This window comes from Cyprinodon tularosa, unplaced genomic scaffold, assembly GCF_016077235.1.
Source record: "Cyprinodon tularosa strain WSP-4 unplaced genomic scaffold, ASM1607723v1 ctg149, whole genome shotgun sequence".
NCBI lineage: Eukaryota > Metazoa > Chordata > Actinopteri > Cyprinodontiformes > Cyprinodontidae > Cyprinodon > Cyprinodon tularosa.
Window position 1 is genome coordinate 1,495,004 of NW_024038320.1, and position 26,441 is coordinate 1,521,444.

The window sequence follows — 26,441 nt, forward strand, 5'->3', positions numbered from 1 at the left end:
GGTCCTGCTGCTGCCACCGACAATGCCGGCTGACCTGCTTCTCAGAAAATCTAATAAAAATTGATTTAATGACCTCATCGATCTGCCATGTGATCAAATGTGTCCTGTCCAGCTTTACAGGTGCTGGTCATAAAATTAGAATATCATGAAAAAGTAGATTGATTTCAGTAATTCCATTTAAAAAGTGAAACTTGTATATCATATTCATACATTACATACAAACTCATATATTTCAGATGTTTATTTTGTTTAATTTTGATGATTACAAATGACAACAAATGAAAATCTCAAATTCATCATATCAGAAAATTAGAATATTACTGAAGACCAATAAAAACAAAGGATTTATAGAAATGTTGGCCAACTGAAAAGTATGAACATGAAAAGTATGAGCATGTACAGCACTCAGTATTTAGTTGGGCCTCCTTTGGCCTGTATTACTGCAGCAATGCGGCGTGGCATGGAGTCGATCAGTCTGTGGCACTGCTCAGGTGTTATGATAGCCCAGGTTGCTCTAATAGTGGCTTTTAGCTCTTCTGAATTGTTGGGTCTGGTGTATTGCATCTTCTTCTTCACAATACCCCATAGATTTTCTATGGGGTTAAGGTCAGGAGAGTTTGCTGGCCAATTAAGAACAGGGATACCATGGTCCTTCAACCAGGTACTGGTAGCTTTGGCACTGTGTGCAGGTGCCAAGTCCTGTTGGAAAATGAAATCTGCATCTCCAAAAAGTTGGTCAGCTGCAGGAAGCATGAAGTGCTCTAAAACTTCCTGGTATGTGGCTGCGTTGACCCTGGACCTCAGAAAACACAATGGACCAACACCAGCAGATGACATGGCACCCCAAACCATCACTGACTGTGGAAACTTTACACTGGACTTCAAGCAACGTGGATGAAGTGCCTCTCTTCTTTTCCTCCAGACTCTGGGACCTTGATTTCCAAAGGAAATGCAAAATTTACTTTCATCAGAGAACATGACTTTGGACCACTCACCAGCAGTCCAGTCCTGTTTCTCTTTAGCCCAGGCAAGACGCTTCTGACGCTGTCTGTGGTTCAAGAGTGGCTTGACACAAGGAATGCGACAGCAGAAACCCATGTCTTTCATACGTCTGTGTGTGGTGGTTCTTGAAGCACTCACTCCAGCTGCAGTCCACTCTTTGTGAATCTCCCCCACATTTTTGAATGGGTTTTGTTTCACAATCCTCTCCAGGGTGCGGTTATCTCTCTTGCTTGTACACTTTTTTCGACCACATCTTTTCCTTCCCTTCGCCTCTCTATTAATGTGCTTGGACACTGAGCTCTGTGAACAGCCAGCCTCTTTAGCGATGACCTTTTGTGTCTTGCCCTCCTTGTGCAAGGTGTCGATGGTCGTCTTTTGGACAACTGTCAAGTCAGCAGTCTTCCCCATGATTGTGTAGCCTATAGAACTAGACTGAAAGACCATTTAAAGGCTTTTGCAGGTGGTTTGAGTTAATTAGCTGATTAGAGTGTGGCACCAGGGGCCATCAATTTTGAACCTTTTCACAATATTCTAATTTTCTGATATGATGAATTTGAGATTTTCATTTGTTGTCATTTGTAATCATCAAAATTAAACAAAATAAACATCTGAAATATATGAGTTTGTATATAATGTATGAATACAATATACAAGTTTCACTTTTTAAATGGAATTACTGAAATCAATCTACTTTTTCATGATATTCTAATTTTATGACCAGCACCTGTATTTGCCACTATTTCAACATGTCAAATATTCAGACATTGAGAGGTTTAAATGAGTACCTACTTGCAGCCATTTCGGAATTCAGAAAGAACAACACACTTTTGCTTTACTTAAATATAAAATGAAAAATGTCAAGTGTTTTGTTCCTTTGTTTAAGGCTGTTAGCTTTCTCCATTATGTCATATTTATAGGGAAAAAAATACAAACAGTATTAAAGAAGTTATATTTATATTGTGCTCAATATTTGTCCACCACTGAATAAAAGTTTTTTAAAAAAATATTAGGATCTATCTACTTGTAAAGCCAAATAATACCGGCTTTTAAAGAAGATTGGCTGAATTTAAAACCTTGTCTACAAGTTAAAAAAATAAAATCAATGGCTGATGCTGTAACTGTCACAATCCATGTGAGTATATTGAATTTCATAGCTATTTAATGCAATGGCCTTTCAGAAGGTTCATGAAAAGCAATAACTGTAAACCTCATGGTGGCGCTGAGAGAAAAGTCAGTGGTCTATGCCAACGTCTGCAGAATTCATCACCCAGTCGCTTTGAGTGTCAGAACACAACTTTGTGGTAATCTATCAAATCGCTGTGGCCAAAAAAAGCACATCTGATATTTCAATTTTCAGGCTTTTGGGCTGTGTAAAGGACATTTAGCCTTGAACAACCAGCAGATGGTGAAGAAGTGCATGAACAAATGTATCTCACTTTAAGACAAAAAGACCCAAGGCTATCACCCTTATATGAAAATGATATATAATGTGAATTGTGTAGTGCGGTGATACTACTTTTAAATCTTTAAAAAATGTCTTTAGATCACCAGTTTAGTTCAGTTTTATTTCGAACAGACTGACAGACAGATAGATACAGTAGATAGATAAAATGTTTGATCATTGGAAAAAATTAAGGAAACAACAACAGAGCTTTGTTTTTACTAAAGCAAATGCAATCATTTAGCGATTTCTTCAGTAAATCTCATTTCTCAGTTTTGGAAGTACAGCTTTCATATTTTAAATCGTTTTTTGACATCGTTTCAGGGATAGATTTGAGGGTACATTAACTGCACACTTCATGAATTAAGCAACAAAAAGCTTCTTCCTAAAGTGGTGCGTGTACTTGGTTCATTAGGTTGAAAGGAGAACGTTTTTGCCATAAAATCATGTTATATTCATGCAGAAATATACTCCGAAAACCCTTTGATCTCACAGTCATCAACAGTGTGAAAGCACTGCATGCCAACATTTACCTGTTTTTACTCAGAGTCCTGCTGGATCTAAAGGCAGATTCCCTCCATCTTGGTTTCTCAGCCAAAGAGGCCCCCTCATCAACAGCCTCAGTGTTTTAACTTCTCCTCCAAGAGCTTATTCATTTCTCCCTCTGTCAGCAAACGGGCCAACTCCCAGTGCTTCTCTCAACACTCTAAGCACCCAGTCCATACAGCCTTTTCAGAGGAAGGATTTGGTTTGGATTAGTGCTACAGAGCAAGTTGCCACACATATTTATATATTTAGCTTTTATCTATATTTAAAAATTTTAACATTTTACTTATGTCTACATATTGTGTTAATTGTTTCCATAAACAATATTGAAGGTATGCTGTACATAAAAAAAAAAAAAACTGTGTAAAATGGAATCTCATCAGTAGTTACCCAGTAACTTCATGCTGGCCTATCAGATAGAATTCCAGTAAAACCCATTAGTGTCCATATTGTTGGGTCCAGCAATGGATGATAGCATAGACTGTTCTCACAGAAAAACAGATCTGTTACAAATACTTTGAGTTTCCAGGCTGTAAATAATTAACCATTCCCACGCATAGTCCTTAGAAGGCGGAGTCACAGCTGGAGTCACCCTGGTTCCACATAAAACCATTGTCACCCTCCTGGAAGCAATAGCCCCATTTAGACTACCCTCTAAAAATGTATCCGTGGCGAGCTTGGATCAGTTAACCGTGCCGATCTCGGTTCCTTACAACCATTTACACACCTTTGCTAGCATGGTTCCTCGCCTCCTAGTGGCAATCTAAGGTACTACTGCTCTCTAGAGGTAAACAAGCAAACCAACATGGCAGCGCCCGTAACATTCAGGAAGTTTGCGGAGAGTCAGGCGAAGAAGGCAGCCTTTGGTGAATTTACTTGACAGAGTCGCCTTTTGGGAATTGGATACGACAAACGATAGTCTAATCAGGGCTTACAGACACAGGAAACAATGACAGGAGTTGAGATTCATCACACTGCTAAGCAGAATCCTCACTGGAAATGTTGTGGCATGGTAGGGAAGCTTGTATTTTTATGAATGTCTGAAATTTCATGATTACACTGGCTGACTGTAAGGAGATGACATGGTCTGCTCATGCGCTCTTTGTTATCTGAGTACTGAGCCAGAACTAAACCACGCCGAGCCCTACTAATGAACTAGTACCATGTTAGCGCAGTTCGGTTGTGTCTGGCGCGGTCCAGTTCAGTTGTCCGTGCCATTTACACTCTACAGTTATCTATGTTACCGTGCTCGGACCGATCTCAGCACGGTTTCAAAAGGGTAGAGTAAATGGGGCCATTGACCATGTATAGGTAAAGGTCTAAGGCTTGCTGCTGGAAAGACAATGTCAACTTGTATCCAAACGTTAAGTAATGATCAGGTGAGAACACCTCCAGTATTTCTATTAGGGGCATTTGAGAAGTCTAAAGGTACATCAACATCGAACAAGAAAGTAGTGACTGAATCCAGTAATTTGTTTAAAATCTTTTAAAAAGGCACATTCAGTAGCGATTTAATAATGTGTTCAAAGAATCTGAATTGCAAATACTGGGCAATCATTGGGAAGCTCTAAATATACTCTAAATGGAGTATTTGAATAGACCTACTGTTTGTTTTCATTTTGTTTTGAATGCTAAGTGTTAACCACATGACACCTTCTTATGTCTTTGGCTGTTTCTCAATTCACAAGAACGCGAGTACGGACTCATGTTCTTGCCAAGTATGTTCCTGAAAAGAACACAGGAAAATATGGACTCGAGGAAAATGGGAGCCGCAGCATAAATATGGGTCAATCAACAGAAGTGCACTTGTGACGTCAGTGCACGCTCGGCTCGTCTGGAGCTGCATTTCACCTCCTGTTATTAATAGTCTCAAGACAATAATAAATTCTTACTTTTTACATTTAGTGGGGAATAACAATTAATTCAGTCAGATAAACACAAATCAAATGAACGCTTTGCCAAATAAAACAAAGAAATCTCCATCATCCATCCTTCACACACAGTTATGCTGAGAGAGGGCTGCTGCAGATAGGCTAATCTTAGCCCTGACTGCAGTTCGTCTAGGAGGTCCGCTGGTTGCCACCATCCTCTCAACATTGTAACTTTATTTCTAAATTATGCACTAAATCAGTAAATGAACCATATAGTGATGCTGAAAAGTATAATCTTCTTGCCTCAAATGATCTTAAAACGTACTTTTATAAAATAGCAAAAGGAAAGATAACTTTTAACTTAATACTTTGAGTGGACAAGTCTGCTGGAGACTTTGTCTGTTCTCTGTCTTTTTGTTCTTGTGAATTGCAATAGTTAGAGAACTGAGGCTGATGACGTTTCACAAGCACATGAGGACACACAAGTACACATATCGAGAAACGGCCTCTGACTTGTGTTATGACAAACTTTATTCAAATGAAACTTTCAACATGTTTGATTTCCGATCCAGTCATTACATTAAACTCCAGTACATTAAACTAAAACTAAAATAAAATTAAACAAAATGAAGCTAACTCATATCCTCCTTAGCAGTATACAGCTATAGCCTATAGTCTTTTTTAAAGATCATGATGGAGTTTGACCATTGGAAGAGGTGTTTTACACAGAATTAAAAAACATTTCCTAAAGGTTATTGATTTTTGTAATTTGGGGGGTGGGTTAAGCTGTAATTGCCGTAAATGCAGTCTAATCTCTAACATGAACCAAATGAAAGGAGTTACATCAATTAAAAAAAGCTCAAGTGGTCATTTAATATCAATTAACACTCATTTATCACTCCAGTTCCAATCAATCTTAAAGTATTGTACTACTGATGCTTGTGCCGCGAACAGCTTGTGTTGGAAAAAACTCTCAACTGAAAGATTTTGTAATATTTGGTATTAAGAAGCTGTTCATACGACCCCCTGTTCAAAATGCATGAAAAGAAAAATCCTCAAAGAATCACATTAGCAGGATATACAACCACACGGGAGGTGTAATTCACTTCCTGTTAAGGCTACCATGGAAACGTCCCCGACTGTGCCACTCGGCCCGGCGCCTGCTGCCTTTGTGCCTGGCCCGGTGATGTGTGTGTGGCTTGTGTATCTCTCTGATCAAAAGGGCTCTATAAGGCGAGAAGGCAGACGGATGGGTTTACAGTTACACACACACACTCGGAGTCTGAGTGCCAGGTTGCGGAGAGAATAAGGAGCCAAATGGATCAGACACAAAATCCAACACTAAGAGACCCGCATTGGTGGAAATACACATATGTTGTACTGATTATTTGTGACTGAGCCAAATATCAAATGAAGGAGGGTGTTGATGACATGGATGTTACACCTGAATTAACATCCAAGTCTCCTGTCCAATATTTATCTAAGATTTGATAAGATGTTCCCAAATTTCCCATTATCTACTTTTCAAGATTATTTTAAAAACAGAAGCAGCTGTGAAATGAACACACAAAGGAGTTCATAAGAACCAAGCCCCAGTCAGCCAAGTCAAAATTTTATCCAATAAAATCTTTAATAAGGTAAGTCGCTGAGTCACTCCCTCAACATCACTGCAGGACAGGGCGCATGAAATTTGATCCGTCGCACTTTGTTTTCCCCATAAACAGCCTGAATCATATGAAATCGTCCGTGACAAGGAAGCTGTTAGGTTTAAACACCAAACACCTTATTCAGCAACCTGCACAAAGAATGACACAGAGAATTTAGTATATTTTACTTGCAAGGAGAGGGGATCAGAAACTGCATTCAGTTACAACTTCAAACCCACTCTGAAGCAGTATCTGCTCTCCAAGCCCTTTATTGAAGAAACGCCCTGATTACAATGTGGTTTCAACCGCTAAAGGGGGAGGGAACAGAACCCAGTTGAAACCAGAATTTTCGTACAACATCATACAACATCAGAGGATAAGGAGAACCCCTCTCCTTATCTAGTTGCACAGTTCTCCATTCTCCTCCACACCCTTAACGACATCTGTTAACAGCAGTCGCAGTCAACATCCCTCCTGCACAGACTTAAAAAACATTAATGACACAGCAAACAAAACTAAATGTTTTAACACTCTTTGTAATATGAGTAAGATAGAGATAACAAAATGTGTAAGTATAATATGATTAAAGTAATATGATTAAAGTAGAATAACTTATGTTCAATTAATTAACCCAACATTTCCCTCCTGTTTATTCACTTTAAGCTATTTATTTTTATCATTCAATAGTTACTTCTTTTCAGATTTTCAACTAAGAAATCATTCTTTTTTCTTTTTTTAGCTGTAAAGGGTACACTCAGAGGTACTTTAAACTGGTGGGTTATTGTCGTTGGGATTAGGATAAAAGTCAGGAAAGTGTAAAGAGAATTCATCCTCTTCGCTGTCTTCATCATCCGATAGGTGTTCCTCAGTGGACATAAGGGCATACATTTCTGTTTTAATGGGTTGTATTGCAGTGGTAATTAGTCTATTTAGCAGCAATCTAATACATGGAATACAACAACATCAACATAAGGTCAGGATGGCGGCAAATATAGCTACAGACATCAAAATAGAAAGTACCAGTTGTTTGTATTTACCAAAAATGTCTCCAGATCCATCCCACATTTTTGTGTCAACTCCAGAATGGTCTTTCATTTTGCTGTTAAGAGAGCGAAGGCCTTCAAGGGCCTTTGTGAGGCTGCCATCTGCAGCAGTGTTGTTGGGAATAAAGGTGCAACACTGATCTCCAAAAATAGAGCACACACCACCTTTTTCAGCTAACAACATGTCAACAGCAATACGGTTCTGGAAAGCCATCAGAGAGGTAGCTGACAATTGTTCATGGACGGCGGAGAAGCCTTGTTCTGTTTTATTTCCCAGCCTCTGGACGTTATAATGGATGTAGTTGATCCTGTCTACATTTTTATTTATAGTACACCACCAGCATAAGAAAGATTCAAATCCTGCAGAAACTTGATTCACTAGTTTATACTCATCTGGAACACCTCTGGGTACTCCAATACTGTCAATATAAGTAGGGTCATCTGGACTCCACGCATTTTCAGATGCCCTCCTTCTTCTAGTATGCCATGTGTGAGGTAAAATACTGTTTACAGTCGTTAACAATTCATCCATTGTGAGTGAAGTAATAGAAACAGGTAAAATCAAGGTGACTGCAGCACACAATCCAGTGGTGTTGCATGGAAGTCTGTCAAACAATCTGTCATCTCCACACCACCACCAGATGTCACTGCGGGATTGAGGTTTAAAAAAGGTGGATACCAGTAAAATGCTTGCACATTGTTTTTCATTTAGTGTACCCAATTTTGGGCCCACTCCGGTCCTGTTTACACAGGTGAAATTTGCCACAGCCACTTTCTTCAAAAAGATTGGTTTTTTCTTCTCATCTGTGGTCAGGGGATAGATCTTATCCCAATAGGTGCAATTATCAGTTGGAACTGTATAATTCATTATATTTAGAAGACATTGAGGAGTTATGGTGGCAGGAACCACACGTAACAGCGGTCTGGCTCCCATACACACAAGACAATCATTAGACACTGTTTTAGCTGCTTGTTCTGCCATTAAAAGCCAGTTGTTTGTTTGCCCAGAGATTCCAGTGGTGACTTGAAACAATTCATCTGTTTTAAGCGGGTCATTAATATTTTGAATTTTTATCTGTTCACCTTGGGCAGAAGTAAGAATCCCTTGTATCTCATCTCCTTCTTGTGTAACATTTGCAGAGCACAGATACAATGTCCAACATGGATCGGTTCCACTAGACCGTGCACATAGAAATGAGGAAGAACAGCCTTCCTTCTCAAGGGGTTCTGCTGTGGAGTTTATTGTCATAGTGAAAACTTTGGAGGCATGGTTAACAGTGAACCCTGATATTCTACTCATCCATTTCTTAGCTAAAGATGTCCATCCATATGATCCTTTTTTCCACTGTCCAGTGGTTCTGAAAACTCCCCAACTCTTTTGAGTTCTTTGAACTACACGGGGATATAGGTAGAAATCATAACCTCGCCAATCTCCCGGGTCAATTTTAAATCTTTGCGAGAATGTTTGAAAAGGAATAGTCACTACACTGATTACTCTAGTAGAGTTATAGCAGAGATAGACGTCCCTTTTACAAATAGCTGGCTCATGGGGGCAACAAGAATCCTTGCCCTGAGTGAGAGCTAAAAACAAAACTAATATGAAAAGTTGCAACATCATCTAGGTTCAAACTTCAAAAAGTTTCCTATGGGTAATCTTTTACACAGTGGACTACTTCCTATGACCTCTCGGCAGAGTTGTGTACAATCATCACCAGTTTGAGACGGTTGTATACTAAAAATACAACCCCCTTTGTACGATGGACTTCCTCTGAAGGTCGGTGAAGGAGACCAAATGCGTATTCTATAACAGGTACCACAGTAGAATTACTAGAGTGCTAAGCAGTATGGTAAGGTTCCACAGAATAATTAAGAAAGTGATTTTACTTATTACTCATCTGATCTAACTATCACTTTCTTGCAATCCATTTAGAAAACAAATCTATTATAACCAAACAGAATTGAAAGGATAAATAGGTTTAGGGAAAGCACCTTTTTTAGGTCTTAAATTTCCTTGAAGATTATGTTTAGCACATATTAGACATGCTTTACAAAAGTTTTTTGCATAAAATATAAATCCATATGCTGTATAATGATGCTCAATGCTCAATCAATCCAATCCATATGCTGTATAATGATGCTCAATGCTCAATCAATCCTACAATCCCCCCGTTTGAGACATGAGTGAAATCATGACTCAATATAGCAGCTCATTCAAAGAAATTTTTTTATTTGGAAGGATTGGTTTATGTTCTGGTCACATATAGGGGCCATCATGGATTTTATGATAGTTTGGCTGAATAACATGTTTGTTTCGTTGAATGTCATCCCCACTTCACATGTATTTAATAAGAAATGTTATGTTTAATGCAATGTTACGATGAAATTAGGACAGCAACTAACAATTATTTCGTAAATCGATCAGTCTATCGTTAATTCTTTCGATTAATTGGTTAGCCAAAAGTTCTGTAAAGAAGATTACTAATGACATTAAACCAGGTGAAACCAAAACATTTCCTCCTGAAGAGCTCCGGACGGAAGTTATTGACAGACAAAAACATTTTATATCGTATTTGCAAAATGTTTATAAATTTATTTTACAGTTTTGGTATGATTACTGATCCAAGTGGGTTACTCTGTCGGAGAAAGCCAGATTTTACATGTATATTATGTGTTAGAGTCTCTATACTCCATTTAATGATGAATCACTAAATTTGTTTACGAATATGTAAATAAACAATGAATATGATTCATGTTTTCAGCCACAGATAAAATACATGAGATGGGCAACACAGAGTAACTACAGCCCAGATGTTCAACTTTCATAGTGAAGTTATTATTTTTAATGAAGCATAGTAGGTAAAAATATAAGAGTGGGGTTTAACTCTGCACGATTCTATATATTCAGAAGAAAGTACTGTATTTACCGTCTGTCTCAGTTGTTCAAATAAAATCATTTACAAAGTGGAAAACAGTCCTAATTCCACATTCATCAGAGCCGGTGATACTCCAACATTGATAAACAGCATCTAGTTAGTGTAGTGCTTAAAAATGTTTATTAATGTAGCAAAATGCTCCTTTTTTCTTTAAACAATGAATTCCTCTCATCAGTACTGATGCTCATATCAAGCATAAAAAAAGAAAGGCATGCATAATGCATAGTACCAATGACACCAGACCAATAGTGTCCCTACCAGGGATGGGATGCCCAGCCTCTGTCTAAGCAAAGCATAGAGCATCCCTGCCTAAGAGGTTAACTGGACATTCAGGTAAAGTCAGTACAGACAGCCGGCAGGAGAGTCCTTCAGGGTCTCTCAACCACACAAGCTGGATCTCCTGCACAGCCTTTAAATGACCTTGAGCTAATCGGACTATGACAGTCTCAGGTCCTTGGCCAGCACCTGGAATTTGTTGTTTAACAGTTGTTCTGCATGCACCACTGTCACACAGGAAAACTGTTGGGGTGCTATTCACATGTATAGTTAATACAACTAATCCTTATTTATGCATATTAATTATGTTTTTGATAAAAATGCTTTGGCTAAAATGCCATCAGAAGGCTGATAAATAGAGAGGAAAAAAGGACAAGAACAGAGGGACAAAACCTAGAACAAATAATGAATGTCTATTCTATTAACATTTCTCTATCTGTAGAATAGGACTGTTTTATAGGTTTTCTTGTCAGGGGGGGCCCCCTGCCCATCCATGCCCAGGGCCCCAAATTTCCTAAATCCGCCCCTGCCTATAGACCATCATGACAGGAAAAATTTGATTTTCAGCTGGCCCCTGACCCGCCAAAGGATTTGGCAGCTCAATTAAAGGAAACACTCAATTTCAGGTTTGGGTTCAGGGGCTGGCTGTGGGGAGATTAAGCCTCCCCCCATATCTTTTGACCAAGCCCCCACAGGTCCCCCAGAATGGGTTACCCTTGTGGAGGTGCTGGGCATAGGAGAATAAGCCGGTAGATTCTCAACTTTAGGAGCTGGCAAGACTGGGGCTGAAGCAGAAGCAGCAGCAGCACCAAGTTCATTTGGGTCTTGCTGTAAAGCTGCTTCTGCAGCTGCTTGTGCTTGCTGTAATAATGCTGAATATGGACCTACAGGTAAATCATCTTTACGATGGGTATGTGCAAGGGTATGGGTTCTTTTATTGTGGTTCTGCAGGCTCCTGTATCACACAAAATTTAACAGGAGTGCCCTGGACCATCAGAACTATTTCTGGTCTATAACATTTCTTTAAAAAAAAAATCTTCTAGGTTTAAGACATCCATATTTTCACCCTCTATCTCTCTAATAGAAAATGGTTGATCATCTAGTCATGCTGAGCTTCCTGCTTTTGTGGTTTACTTTGACAGTGTCTAGCTATGTGGCCTTTTTTTCCACATGACCAACACGCTCTGGAATTATCAGTTGAGCGTGATCCAAAATCTCTTCCCTTTCCACGGCCTCGGCCCCTACCTCTGGACTGCTGATAAAACACAGTGTCCTCTTCCTCCTGATAAAACACAGTGGATTCTTTATACTTTTTATGACTTTCTCTGCATGCAGGGCGTGGTTTATATACTTTTGGAGTGTTGCACCACTCATCTCTATGTGGTGACGATTTACCCATTCTTGAATTACACATTCTTCCACATCCTTCTTTGGAGAGGGAATTCCTTCTACTGCTTTTCTTTGTCTCTCCTCCCTCTCTCTGTTAGCTCTGCACTCTCCCTCTTCTCTCTGTCCTGCCAATTTCATCCAGACCATGGTTTGCATGTAACCTTCTTTTGCCATCAAAGTGTCTTTATTTTTGCTTTTTGTTTTTATTTTTTGTTGCAATTCTTTAATGTTTGCGGTGCTCAATTTACCATTAAAACCGTAGTTTTTTATCCAGTGACACAATGGCTCTACCGCCAATGGGTCATCATTTTCGACTGCTTTCCAATCTTTGCACTGGAGTTTCTCTAATAACTTCTGTTTTTCTTTACTTTGCCCCTTTCCCATTTTGAACTAAATTTGGGCCCAGTGGGTTTTCAACACCTGTCGTGTTCTAAACACTGGGGCTTCAGACAAGATGGTGATCAACGACTTTTTGTGGTAAAACTCACTTCAACCCTTACAGGTGGAGTTTTCTTGTCTACAAACATCCACAAAAGCTCACCATTTAACCCTTGTCTTTTTGGTATGAAATACAGATATCTAGTGATATCTATATTTCCTTACACACGCACACACACACACACACACACACTCACTGCGCAGTTAACTTTTACTTTATTTCTGTTTACTTATTTTAAACACAGAGGACGCCGCTATCCTATGCAGAATTTAACTAGTTTACAACTCGGGGAGCCTGCCCTTACAAACTAGGGGAGCCTGCCCTCCCGCGGACTTTAACTGTTTTAAAATTTCTATTTTACCTGATAGAGTCTAGAATTGTCAGGGTTTTAGTACAAAAGGGGGACCTCGTTACCCCATGCGGAATTTAACTATTTAAGATAGAGGACACCGCCGTCCTTCACGAGGTTTAAACTGTTTGCAAAGGGGAATCTCGTGACCCCACGCTGAGAGGACTTCAAAAGGGGAATCTCGTGACCCCACGCCCTTCACTTCGATCTTTTTTTCTTTTTTTTTATATTACTATATTTTTATAAATTTTTTATATTTTATATATTTTTCTTCCAATAATTCACTCACTCCTTATTAAAAGAAAAACTACTCACAATTCTCTGCGTCCTCGAAATGCTTCAACCGTCGGACCCCAGCTTGTAAGGGAGAGACCAGTCCCGTAAAGGGTCTCTTTGCTGCGGCCGCAGGCTTATCTGGATCTCACTCACCTGCTGGGGTCGTCGGGTATCTTGCAATCCGGCTCGAAGGACCAATTAATGTTAGGTTTAAACATCAAACACCTTATTCAGCAACCTGCACAAAGAATGACACAGAGAATTTAGTATATTTTACTTGCAAGGAGAGGGGATCAGAAACTGCATTCAGTTACAACTTCAAACCCACTCTGAAGCAGTATCTGCTCTCCAAGCCCTTTATTGAAGAAACGCCCTGATTACAATGTGGTTTCAACCGCTAAAGGGGGAGGGAACAGAACCCAGTTGAAACCAGAATTTTCGTACAACATCATACAACATCAGAGGATAAGGAGAACCCCTCTCCTTATCTAGTTGCACAGTTCTCCATTCTCCTCCACACCCTTAACGACATCTGTTAACAGCAGTCGCAGTCAACATCCCTCCTGCACAGACTTAAAAAACATTAATGACACAGCAAAGAAAACTAAATGTTTTAACACTCTTTGTAATATGAGTAAGATAGAGATAACAAAATGTGTAAGTATAATATGATTAAAGTAATATGATTAAAGAAGAATAACTTATGTTCAATTAATTAACCCAACAGAAGCAAATGTTTAGATTTTCCCAATTAGAGCTGCGTTTACAGTTCAAATTGACCCGTCTGAGGTTGTTCAGAATTCTAATAGAATCATTGAAAAATGCATATGAGCAGTAAACAAGCAGAGGATAACAAACTGTAAAATATATGGGGAAATTTGGAATTAAAAGCATTATCAGTAAGATCAAGGTTTTAGAAGAAAAAACATAACCCACTGTACAGCATTGCTGTTCAAATGTTAATTTCACGCAAAACGTGTTAAGACTTTGCGGGATGGGTCCAACAAGGAGTGGAAAGGGCAAAAAGACGGATGCTTTTTGACAGCCATCACAAAAACGTCTTTATTAATTCACTCATGAAAACCTCCACCTGAGTTCATGTTGTCTGATTTGGTATCCAGAGATCCCTCTTGGCACAGCTCTATTCCTGTGCATTGGCAGAGATGTTCACAACTAATTTTTTCAACCCAAGCCAAATATTAGGTCACTAATTAATAAAATAAATTTTTTTACATCAAGACATCTTAGAACCCTGGATTGATGTAGATTAAAAATCTAAAATGATAAACTGTTTATCATTAGGCCTCGTTTATGCATAGACATTTTTCTTTACAAGTTTATTGTCAAAACTTTCCATACCTAATTTATTCCTTAAAATTAATTAAATGTATAGTTTAGCATATTAGAATATAGATAATGGCTATTTTTGATTATGCAAAAAGACATAAACACCTGTTAATATTAAGTTTCTTAATACTTAAAAGTACTTGTTATTGTGCCTTTGTGATTACATATACACTATATTGCCAAAAGTATTTGCTCACCCATCCAAATTATTGGAATCAGGTGTTCCAATCACTTCCATGGCCACAGGTGTATAAATTCAAGCACCTAGGCATGCAGACTGTTTTTACAAACATTTGTGAAAGAATGGGTCGCTCTCAGGAGCTCAGTGAATTCCAGCGTGGAACTGTGATAGGATGCCACCTGTGCAACAAATCCAGTCGTGAAATTTCCTCGCTCCTAAATATTCCACAGTCAACTGTCAGCTGTATTATAAGAAAATGGAAGTGTTTGGGAACGACAGCAACTCAGCCACGAAGTGGTAGGCCACGTAAACTGACGGAGCGGGGTCAGCGGATGCTGACGCGCATAGTGCGAAGAGGTCGCCAACTTTCTGCAGAGTCAATCACTACAGACCTCCAAACTTCATGTGGCCTTCAGATTAGCTCAAGAACAGTGCGCAGAGAGCTTCATGGAATGGGTTTCCATGGTCGAGCAGCTGCATCCAAGCCATACATCACCAAGTGCAATGCAAAGCGTCGGATGCGGTGGTGTAAAGCACGCCGCCACTGGACTCTAGAGCAGTGGAGACGCGTTCTCTGGAGTGACGAATCGCGCTTCTCCATCCAATCTGATGGACGGGTCTGGGTTTGGCGGTTGCCAGGAGAACGGTACTTGTCTGACTGCATTGTGCCAAGTGTAAAGTTTGGTGGAGGGGGGATTATGGTGTGGGGTTGTTTTTCAGGAGCTGGGCTTGGCCCCTTAGTTCCAGTGAAAGGAACTCTGAATGCTTCAGCATACCAAGACATTTTGGACAATTCCATGCTCCCAACTTTGTGGGAACAGTTTGGAGCTGGCCCCTTCCTCTTCCAACATGACTGTGCACCAGTGCACAAAGCAAGGTCCATAAAGACATGGATGACAGAGTCTGGTGTGGATGAACTTGACTGGCCTGCACAGAGTCCTGACCTCAACCCGATAGAACACCTTTGGGATGAATTAGAGCGGAGACTGAGAGCCAGGCCTTCTCGTCCAACATCAGTGTGCGACCTCACAAATGCGCTTCTGGAAGAATGGTCAAAAATTCCCATAAACACACTCCTAAACCTTGTGGACAGCCTTCCCAGAAGAGTTGAAGCTGTTCTAGCTGCAAAGGGTGGACCGACGTCATATTGAACCCTATGGATTAGGAACGGGATGTCACTTAAGCTCATATGTGAGTCAAGGCAGGTGAGCAAATACTTTTGGCAATATAGTGTATATATATATATATATATCTATATATATATAGATATATATATACCTATATATATATAGATATATATATATAGATATATATATATATATATAAATATTGGTATATAATTTGTTGAGTTGGTGTTATTTGTTCAAATTGATAATTTATAGGGTTGGGGTTACTAGGTCACTAGGCAAGCAGATATATCCCAGAATGCTTTGCGAGGAGAGCTCCTCTCTCAAAGCATCATGCAATTTGTTGTCACGGCGACGACAAATAACACAGATGGCGCAGGCATTGTGGGGGGAGGTGGAGTCATGTGAGCAACGGAGATCGAAAAGTAGTGATCATCTGTCCAAATGGTCAGTTAACTGAGTTCACCATGAAGTCCTTTCCATAATGCCCATTTCATGATGTCTTATATCAAGCCATGTCTGGTGATTTGGCTCTTCTTTAGGAGGGTGAATAAAAATCTGACAACTCTTGCGGCCAAGAAAACACATTTCCACAACTTTACATTAGCTAAAAGAAAAACGGTTGCTGTCACTTTGCAGATTAGCAGCTAAAATAGGCTCCTGGGGTCCAAATGATTGCGCTCTGCCACAGATCATCGGAGTGTGCATCTATGTGCTTATGTCTGCTGAAGGTGTTTCCTAAAGTCCTGTCCAGATGGAGAATGAAACCCTTTGAGTGCCTTTTAAATCCCTTTGCGCAAGGCTGAAAAGATCAAATGATATTTACCTGAGAAAAAACAGTTTCTTAGCTGTATCATGAATCTATTGTGCGAGGATCTGGTAACTCCTGAGTTCCTATTGGTGCAGAATCATCCTGTGTCAACTTTAGCTTTGTAATCAATAAACAATCTCTGGGTTTGTACTGTTTTAGTTTGTCTTCTACACACATCTGTTTTTTCTTTTCTAAGATCTGTTCGAAGTGTTTGAGATGCATCTTTCCAGATTGCAAAACAAATGTACCTATGTGTATCAATAAAGTTACCTTTCACCTTCTACCAGGACTAAATATTAATATATTTTGGATCAGTCAAAATTTACAGAGCAGTTATTCATGTACTATTTCTTCTTCTATTTTCCTTTTTTTTTTAGTTAATTCAACCCTTTTATTCTGCATCACTATTTGTTTTGTTTTTTTTACAAATTAACTGTTTGATGGAAACAAATGTGTAGCGACGACCTTTCATTTAATTATTTCTCAAATATTTATTAATGTATTTATCCTTTTGTACCAGACGCTGTGAGCGGAAATCATAGCATGAGAATTCTAAACTGGAATTTGCCTTGTGGCAACTAAAACGCTCCATTAAACGCCCATGTCAGTCCTTTCATTGTGGGTTAGATTACTTTCCTGAAACACTAAAATAAAATTCCCTTCATTGCAATAACTAGCCTGAAGTCTCTGCATCATATTCCTAGAAATGTTCACCCACTTCTCCCATTTTCTAGGCTAATCCAAATAAACCTAAGCTGGCAATACTTTGCCTTCATAGCAGCAATAAGTCAGCTATGCTCTATTACCAGGATCTGAGCCAGCAGCAATTTGGAGGAGTGAGACCTCTCATAAATTATAACTAAAGTCTCCAAAGCTTATGAGGTCCATTTCTCCACATCACTACAATGTTATCGTCTTTATCTCACAATGACTTACAAAACAAACTCCCTTTAATTACTAGATTTACTCATAATGCAGCTTGTTGGCAGATATTCCTCTCTGCATGATAAATCTCTTCTCAGTTTCATCTCTCGCAGCAACCTGCAACCTGTGCAGCACTGGAGAATTTTTGTTTGCTGCCGTCAAAAGTAGAATACCACAGTTCCTCTGTCAGCAGCAAGGAGGATGGAGAAGAGGCAGAAAATAGACAAAAAGTCAGAGCAGCTTGGCTGGAAGGAAAGTGGGTTAAGAGGGGAATGATGGATGAGACTGGGAGCTTTCCTGACTCATGGCCTGCTTTCTTTAGTGACTAATGTGGGCAGCGACATCCCTTCCCCTAGCCCCTTCTTTTCAGCCGCCCCCAGTCCAGCATCACACCATCCCTACTGGGATACTGGCCCCCAGCTCGGCACAGACCAATAAACAGCATCTCACCCCACTTACACTCTCAATGCTCCCAGCCAAACAAATTTCTTCTGGACCCCACAGAAATCCAGATAAATACGTGCATTTTTATCTCTTTTCTCAAAAGACGATGGGATAACTATTGCATTTTCCACTTCTTTTTGAGTGTGACCTAATTTTTTGTGTGGCTTCTTCCATTTACTGATCCGACTAACATCGTCCTACAAAAACGATAATATCCAGTACTATTGAACCCTGCAGTCATTCAGCTGCTCCCAATTTGCAGCTTTTACAAAGTCAGAGCTATCTTTTTAAATTGTGACCAACCATGATTTGTATGGATGAGAACTGAACACAGAAATGAAATAAAAGATGAATCTCAATAATTCCAATTGCAAATCCTTATTCATAAGTAACTTGCAGTCACCAGAACCCTCTTTGAACAGATTGCTCTATTTATATGCAAACTAGTTTGTATTATAACCAGGGTTTCTGGACATTTTGGAGAAAAGAAATACAGCTTTTGTTTTGTTGCGTTCTTCCATCATTCAGTCCTCCATGTGTTTTGTTCCTTCTGTCTTCTATCCTTCCATACTTTATCACTTCCTCTCTTCCTATCTTCCCTTGCTTTATTTCTTTCCTTCCTCTAACTTTCTCGCTTCGTTTCCTTTTATTCGTCCATCCATTCAGTTTTTCCTTCCTTTATTCTATTCAGACGTTATTTAATCCTGTCCCTCTTCCTTCTCTTTTTCCCTCCTTTTTTTTTCTTTCTTAATTTATATCCGTCACGGTTTTGCACTTTTTGGTTATGTATAAGTTTTCTTTTTAATTTTCATATGTTTCATTTCCATTTTGTGTTGGTTTCTGGTTATTTTTCAGTTCCATGTATTTCTTGTTTACACTCTGTTTCCTTTCCCTAGCTCCCTTCTAGTTGCTTCTATCCACACCTGCTCCCCATCAGTTGATTACCCCAGTCTTTGTTCTGTTCGACATATATACTCCCTTTTTTTCAGCTACTGTTTGCTGGTTCCTCATCGTTTCTTTGCTCCTCATATGTTTTTTCCCTGTCATCTCCTTGATTTTGGTTTTCTGTATTTTGTGTTTGAACCTTGCTCCTGTTGCCTTAAATCCTGCATTAAATCGGCAAATTTGGGTCCTCCAAAACCTCCACTCAACCAGACAATATCGTTTTTTTTTAACACTCAATATTCAAATCCTAACAACTGCAGATATATCTGCTTAATATATTAATTATGAATCTATTTTTCAGCTAAAAACGTCAGATGTCTTAAGTGTAAGTCTGGAAAAGTGCTGAACCAAGAACAAGCTGAGAAATTATGTTTAACAATATATCATCTATGAATTATTGTGTCTAGCTGACCTACTTTATGTTTGAAAACGATTTAAGAAATGAATCAAAAAGTCAAATCAGTCTGTGAGGCTTAGATCCTCTTGGTGCACTGAAGGAGCCTTGCGGTGGAGCAGAAGAAGAACCTGACAGTGAAAGCTTTGGTGCAGCGGTGCCTTAACTCCCATTGCCCCGAGCACATGACACCTTCCATCTTGCATGCATGTAAATCTGACTTGCACTGCATCATATATCCAAAGGCAGGGCCAGTCAGTCAGCAGTCTGGGCCTATTAAGCTCAAAAGAGAACCAGTTCCATAACTGCAGAGACAAGGGCATTTATGAGATTCTAACTGTGTGGAAATCTGGAGTGAAATTACAAATCAACAAATAGAAATGATCATATTTTAATTTTTATTTAAAAAAAGAAAAGCAACAATTCTTCATACTCAGAAAAGTTTAAGTTGACTATGACCTGGATGACTGAGAATCTCCAACTGCAATTCTTCATAGATAGTAGCTTCAAGTTAAATTCCTCCTGACCAGTAACTGGCGTATTCGCGCTCACCTGCTCCTTAATGTTTGCAATCCCATTACCAGATCCACTTATGCCCATGCTAGCCTTCCTTATTTATATATTTCGGACCAAGAAAAATTAATGAAACCATTATTTATATACTATTTAGTAAAATTACCGCTTTTATTCTTCAACCCTCTAGCCATTGTGGATGTATTAGTTTTGAAAAACTGTTTTAAAGTTAAAGTTTTAGCCATGACCTGTAATTACTTTGATTTCAATTTACATGGAGCTGAAAGAAAAGATCTTTCATTTGATATGAGACACATCTGCACATTTTCTCTCCTTCTGTCATTAAATGCACTGTAAACATTTTCCGTAGTGGTTAACAGTCCTTTGTAAAATGCTTTGGATGCATGCGCTATAATCAGAACCGTGACATTTACATGCATCTTAAGCCAAAACTATTTTAATGTGAGAAAACAATAATTATTATAATAGATTTATTTCAGAGGTAAAAGCATCTCCCAGGCCTAACAGATGCTGCCCAATGTATTCGTCTCTAATAGAACATCCTTTCATATTTCTCATTATGAGGCTACGTTTTCTTTTAAGTGTTACACTCCACTCAGAACCCCTTGTATAAGATAATCTTTTAATTCTAAATTATGTTTTCGCCAAATTATTTGCTGCAAATGCCTCCCAAGAAGTAATTATCTTTACACAGACCCAAATTAACAGGAAACTGGTATGCAATCATCATCAAGTAGCCACAGCTCCGAGAGCGAGCGTTCTCATCACAGCTGAGAAAATATTAACAAGCCGAGTTTTCACAGGAACGTGCTGCTTTGTCTCTCATTACAGTTTATTTAGCAGACCAGATGACGATACAATGAACTTTAGTCCAACAATATTCCATACATCCCTAAACACAGAAAAACTCTTTCTATATGCTTTTTGTCAGAAAGGAAAGACCTCCAAAAATAAAAATCTCCCTTACGCAGCTGCCTCACCTTCAACTAAAAGACATCCCACATGTTTTTTATCCCTTTAAGAACAAAAAATAGAAACTGATTAAAGCTGCACACTACATTTGAAAATGTAGGTCAAAATATGTAAATATTATAATCCATAAAAGTAAAACAAACATTTTCTCAAGCACCCACAGCATTGCAATAAAAAGAGTTACAAACTGCATTGTGGGTGAACATCTATTAATGTTTACAATGCAAGTTCTATCAAATGTCAAGAAAATCAAGAAATGAATCTTTGATGACTCAAAACATTGAGATTTATTTTTGGAAAAGCATATGATGCCAAGTGCTATTAATGAGGTTTCAGGAAAGAAACCTACGGTAAAAAGAAGGAAAAGGTCCACAGCATCAATGATCCTACTCGGTATGAGGTCTATTCCTATATATTGTTTCAGAATTAAATTCCAGGGAAATGTATAGCACTTCACATTTTTATATGTGTGATGGATGAACAGATTGTATTTTATTTTTTTCAGCAGGCCTTCCAAACTGCTGGAATATTAAACAGTCTAATGGTGGCTTTGGACACTTAGGGCCGGATTTATCAAGATCTAATTTTGCGTGCAGTAATTTGCGCTCGCAAACTGGAATTTTGCGCGAGGGGCTAAACCATGGTTTGCGGGTGATTTAACAAGAGCGATTGCGTAACTGGTGGCAGGTGCAAAACTGTTGGAGACACCCTATTTAAATGATGGTTTTGCGCGTTTTGTGGTTTGCGGCATGGTGAGTTTGGACAGCAGAAGGCGCAAAAGGAAATTCGACCCCATGGAAATGGAGGTATTGGTGGATGAAGCCAACAAACATTTAAGGGAGCTACAGCAAAGAAGTGTGACTGTCACACAGAGGAACGCTATATGTGAACAAATCTGTAATAAAGTAAACGCTGTTGGTGAAACCTTGCGAACAGTGGAAGAAGTAAAAAGAAGATACCAGGATATTAGAAGGCGAACCAAAGAAAAACTGGCATATAACAAAACATCTGCGAACAAAAGAGGAGGGGGCACAGTAGATGAGATGCCTCAGACCAGCATTGAGGAACAAGTACAAAATGGCAATGCTGGATAAACGATATGTTTTGATGATCGTTTCCTCATTCATTCCAAAAATATTCACACGGAGTGAAAAAAATGCGTTCTCTGCGTCTCCTTGCTTCATTTCGATGTCTCCTTCTTGCGACAATAACCGCTGCCATGTGTGCGCAATTACGCATACAGACCATTTGCACCTTCTTTTGAAACGTGTTAAATATAGAGTCAGATACCGTTAGCAAAATTGCTTTCAGGTTTAATAAATCACTTTGCGAGTGCTAAATTAATATATTTACATGTTCTCCTCCCACAAGACTTTTGCGTGTAAACGCCCAATATTGCATATTCATTGCAGAAAAAGTACTAAATGGATAAGAGGCGCATTTCTATTTAGCACATTTTAAAGACCAAATCCTTTTAGCACGCTGTTGATAGATCAGTTTGTAAATTTTTCAGCGTGCGCAGTGAAATAGCTAACGTTTTTATACACGCAAACCTTTGATAGATCCGGCCCTTAGTGACCTTAAGCTGTCACTTTTTTCTGCAGTTACCACATTAGTGAGATTTGGAGATCTGGCTTCCTTACTGCTCTTAAACCTGGATCCTTATGGTGTAGAGAAACTTATATAAATAGGCAAGCGCAGAATTGACACTTGACCTTCCCAAATCGGTAACTATGATATTGAAAATTTGATCCTCACCAAAATAAGGTTTTAGTTAGAATTCACAGCACCTTTCTTTATAGATGTGTTCAATGCATTTTGAGACTTAAAGTTGGGTATTTCCAGCCTTGGTGAGGTATTCATTAAAACCAAAGCAAATCAGAGGCAAAGAGATTAAAAAAGCTTCCTGAAAAGAAACCGTATTCCCCATGTTTTCATTCTGAGGTTCAAAAATGCTGTGGATAGTGAGTGAGAGCAAGACTTTCGATTTTTAATCGATTCCTTTACATTTTTGCATAATCGATGTCTAGGAAATGAGATCAATTCGTTTTATAGTGACCCGTGTTACGTTTACATTCAAATAAGCAGGAAAGATTCACTCAAGATGACTTTAAGCCAGAAAGCTGCAAATATAGCCAATAGGTTGACTGAAGACATTAACAAATGGGGGCTGACCAGCAAACCAAAAACGCTGCAAATATGGTTTGTGCAGTGGAGATAATGAAGCTTGTGCATGTCTGCTGTGTCACGTCCGCTTGCTCGAGTGAGGCTTCACTTTTTCACTTTTCACAAACAAGTTTGCACTTGAGACAGTTTTGTACACATCTCAAGTTTAAACTGTCTGATTTACAAGTTTGCACTTTGTGTTTAATAAAACAGGGAAAATTTAAATACATGAGTATTTTGAAACACAGTTGAACCACTTTCTTTATTGTAAAAACAGATCGCATCGAAATTAATCGATTTAGAACTGTATGAATCAAAATCGAATTGATTCAAGACTTTGGCGAAAACACCGAGCCCTACTTAATATGTTAGTTTCATTCATTTTATGAGATTGTAACCGATAGCAATAAAGGTGGCAGGGGTGAGGTTGTTACATTTTCTTTCTTACTATGGGACTTTTCAAAGCAAGCTTGTCTTAGAAGTGTGGACCTCTACAGGATAGACCATCACACTTCTGATACAATCTATATACTGTACTACTAAATATTTAAACAGATTTATTGTACTGTTTAGATATTGAAATGGTTTTAGTCTGAGCAGGTCAAATGATCTAATAGAATCGCTAAAAAAATCCAGTTTGAAGTGCCCGAAACCAACCGTTTAGGTCCCACCAATCACGGCCTTACTCTATGGTGATGCATACCCCTTGGCCAGCAAATTGTGGTGCACAGATGGTCGTCCACCGGTGCAAACAGCAGCATGCTGTGCAGCAACACGCACATTGAGATGCAAGCAGGCGCCCGAGCAGAAGCCCTCTCATCAGTGTGATAAGTGTCTGCTCAGCCCCTCGGTTTGTTTTCATTTGATTTTCATTTCAAAGAGCACAAGGACCAGTGGCGTACGGATAGGGATCTGAAGAGCGGCCAGATGTGCCGCTGCATTTATGAGTACATGGGTTGGTGGAGAGTCTGCTGCCCTTTCCCTTGTTTTTTAACTGTACAGCTACATGCATGTTTTGATGGAAGATGATACATCGCACAGCAGTCAGGCTGGCCTTTTAAACAGCCAGATTATCTGATGAAATGAGACACATCCTCTTCCTCCACCAACAAGTTCCTTCAAATTTACACATACGTCATGATCTCAAATGCAACTAGATGTCCTGATCCAACCAACCTGTGCATGAACTTTGTGGCAACCTCACTCTGCTCAGTGCTTCCATTATAAGATAGAGCAGCTCTGTATTGTAAAAGCCTCACTCTCAGTTATCTCTCGATGGATTATTCAGCAGATCAAGACTCAGTCAAGCAAGAGTTAAGGCTCAAACACGTGGATAATCTTACATATTATACCTAATATGTGCCAAGAGGGGCTGGCTCTTTTATGCAAGTCAGCGCACTTACCTTTCCTTCCTTTATAAAAATCTCAGGAGCCTCAATCAAATGTTTCTGTTGCCACCGGGGCCACCGATAAGGACGCTCTAACATCTCTGATACATTTAGTCACATTATAACTGACTTCACTGCGTTGCATTGGGATTTTATATACCGGTACTAGAGCAACATTAAGAAGTGATTGAGTGAAAAATGATGAAAGGTTAATATTCTTTCAAAGGTTTGTTGAAAATAAAATAAAAACTAAAAAGTGAGGTTTTCATTTTACCTCCCCTCTTTGATATGAAATCCCTAAAGAGCTATAATTAGTATAGTTAAACTGATGCATGGGTGGGTTGATATCATAGTTCTCTTCTTGCAACGACGTTGGTTGACACGTGAATTTGTTCTCCGATTTGTTAGATCATTCAGCAGCCATGCATTGAGATCGTATGAAGGATAATTCAGATTATCTAGATTTTCAAGAAGTAAAGAAACTATTTAATCAATCAAATAAAGAACGAAGTTCTTTTTAATAAAATACTGATTTCTTTCAAGCTAATTTAGTGAATATGGGTGCTGTCATTTTAGCCGTTTATGTTAGACCCAGTATAAAAAATAAATGTCCAATTCAAACAGAATGCAAAGTTGTCTACATAGCAAGGAGAGTGAAATATAGACAGACAGACAGACAGACAGACAGTTCCTTTAGAAAATAAAGGAATAAAAGACATCTGGGGTCGCTGGTCCCTATCTCCAGCTGTCAATCGGCGAGAGGCGGGGTACACCCTGGACAGGTTGCCAGTCCATCACAGGGCAACATAAACAGGACAAACAACCATTCGCACAAACACTCACACCTAAGGAGAATTTAGGAGAAGCAAATTAACCACAGACCTATTAGGCTAATTGGCTTCTCCTAAATTCTCCTTAGGTGTGACAACTGTGGGAGGAAGGAATACCTGGAGAAAACCCATGCATCCACAGGGAGAACATGCAAACTCTATGCAAAAATATTGAATTGAACCTGGAACCTTCTTGTTGTACGGCAACAACGCTACCCACTGTGTCACTGTGCAGCCCAAAATTAAACATTAGAAAGGTAAAATAGCCAATTCTACACGGTTGGTGAACAAACATTGCTTTGAAAATCCAGGAACAAAGCAAGCAGGTAAGTTTAAAAAAAAACCTAATGATGTTTTCTGTTAATCGACCATCCAGAACTGAGCAGATGAGAACAGAAAGAGCTGCAGTATAGACTTAAATTGGAGTTCTCATTAAAACAGTAGGTGTTTAAGTAGGGAAAGTTTGAATCCAATATTCACTAAGCTTGTATATGTTGTGAGCTATACCTTCCACATGACACAGCCAAGGAAGACACCGCAAAGTTGGAAAAGGAGAAGCAGCAATGCTAATGTATATTACTCATAAGTGATGCCATCATTCTTAATAATAACATTGAAATATCCTGTTTTCCTTATGTTAAGCAGTGCTACTGCAAACCTAACAAAACATGCTGTCAACCTAAACTAACTGGCTGTATATTTAGCTAACAGCACCAGTGCAGCTTTGGAGGAGCAGCAGCGAACAGCAAATTAGGTTGGATAATCTGTTAAGACAGATTTTAGTCGTCCACATTACAAATCGTTATACAGAAAACATGAAAATATGAGGAAATTGAAACTGGGCTTATTGGCCAGATAAAAAATTGGAAGTAGATCAATTTTTAACACCAAATATCATCCTGGATACACCTTATTAACTGTTAAACATTGTGGATTGAACCTTCTCTTGAATAGAGAAGGGAACATTTTTTAAAGCTGAATGAACAAATGGACCTGCTTGGAGAATGAGAACTGAAACAGCAGGAGAACCATCCTTTAACAAATCAGAGCTGCAAAGGAATCAAAAGCATATTTAGGCAAAGCACCAAAGTCCGGAGCAAATCCTAAGAATTCACATGCCCCCCACTGTTCACATTTTATTTGTTTTCTCATTGCAACAATTATCAA

General features: G+C 39.0%; 1 protein-coding gene across 1 annotated transcript in view; it reads right to left on the bottom strand.

Moving 5' to 3' along the window:
- The window catches only part of rims3 (regulating synaptic membrane exocytosis 3), a 73,348-nt gene that overhangs the window by 46,099 nt on the left and 808 nt on the right, over positions 1-26,441 (bottom strand). The window lies entirely within an intron of this gene.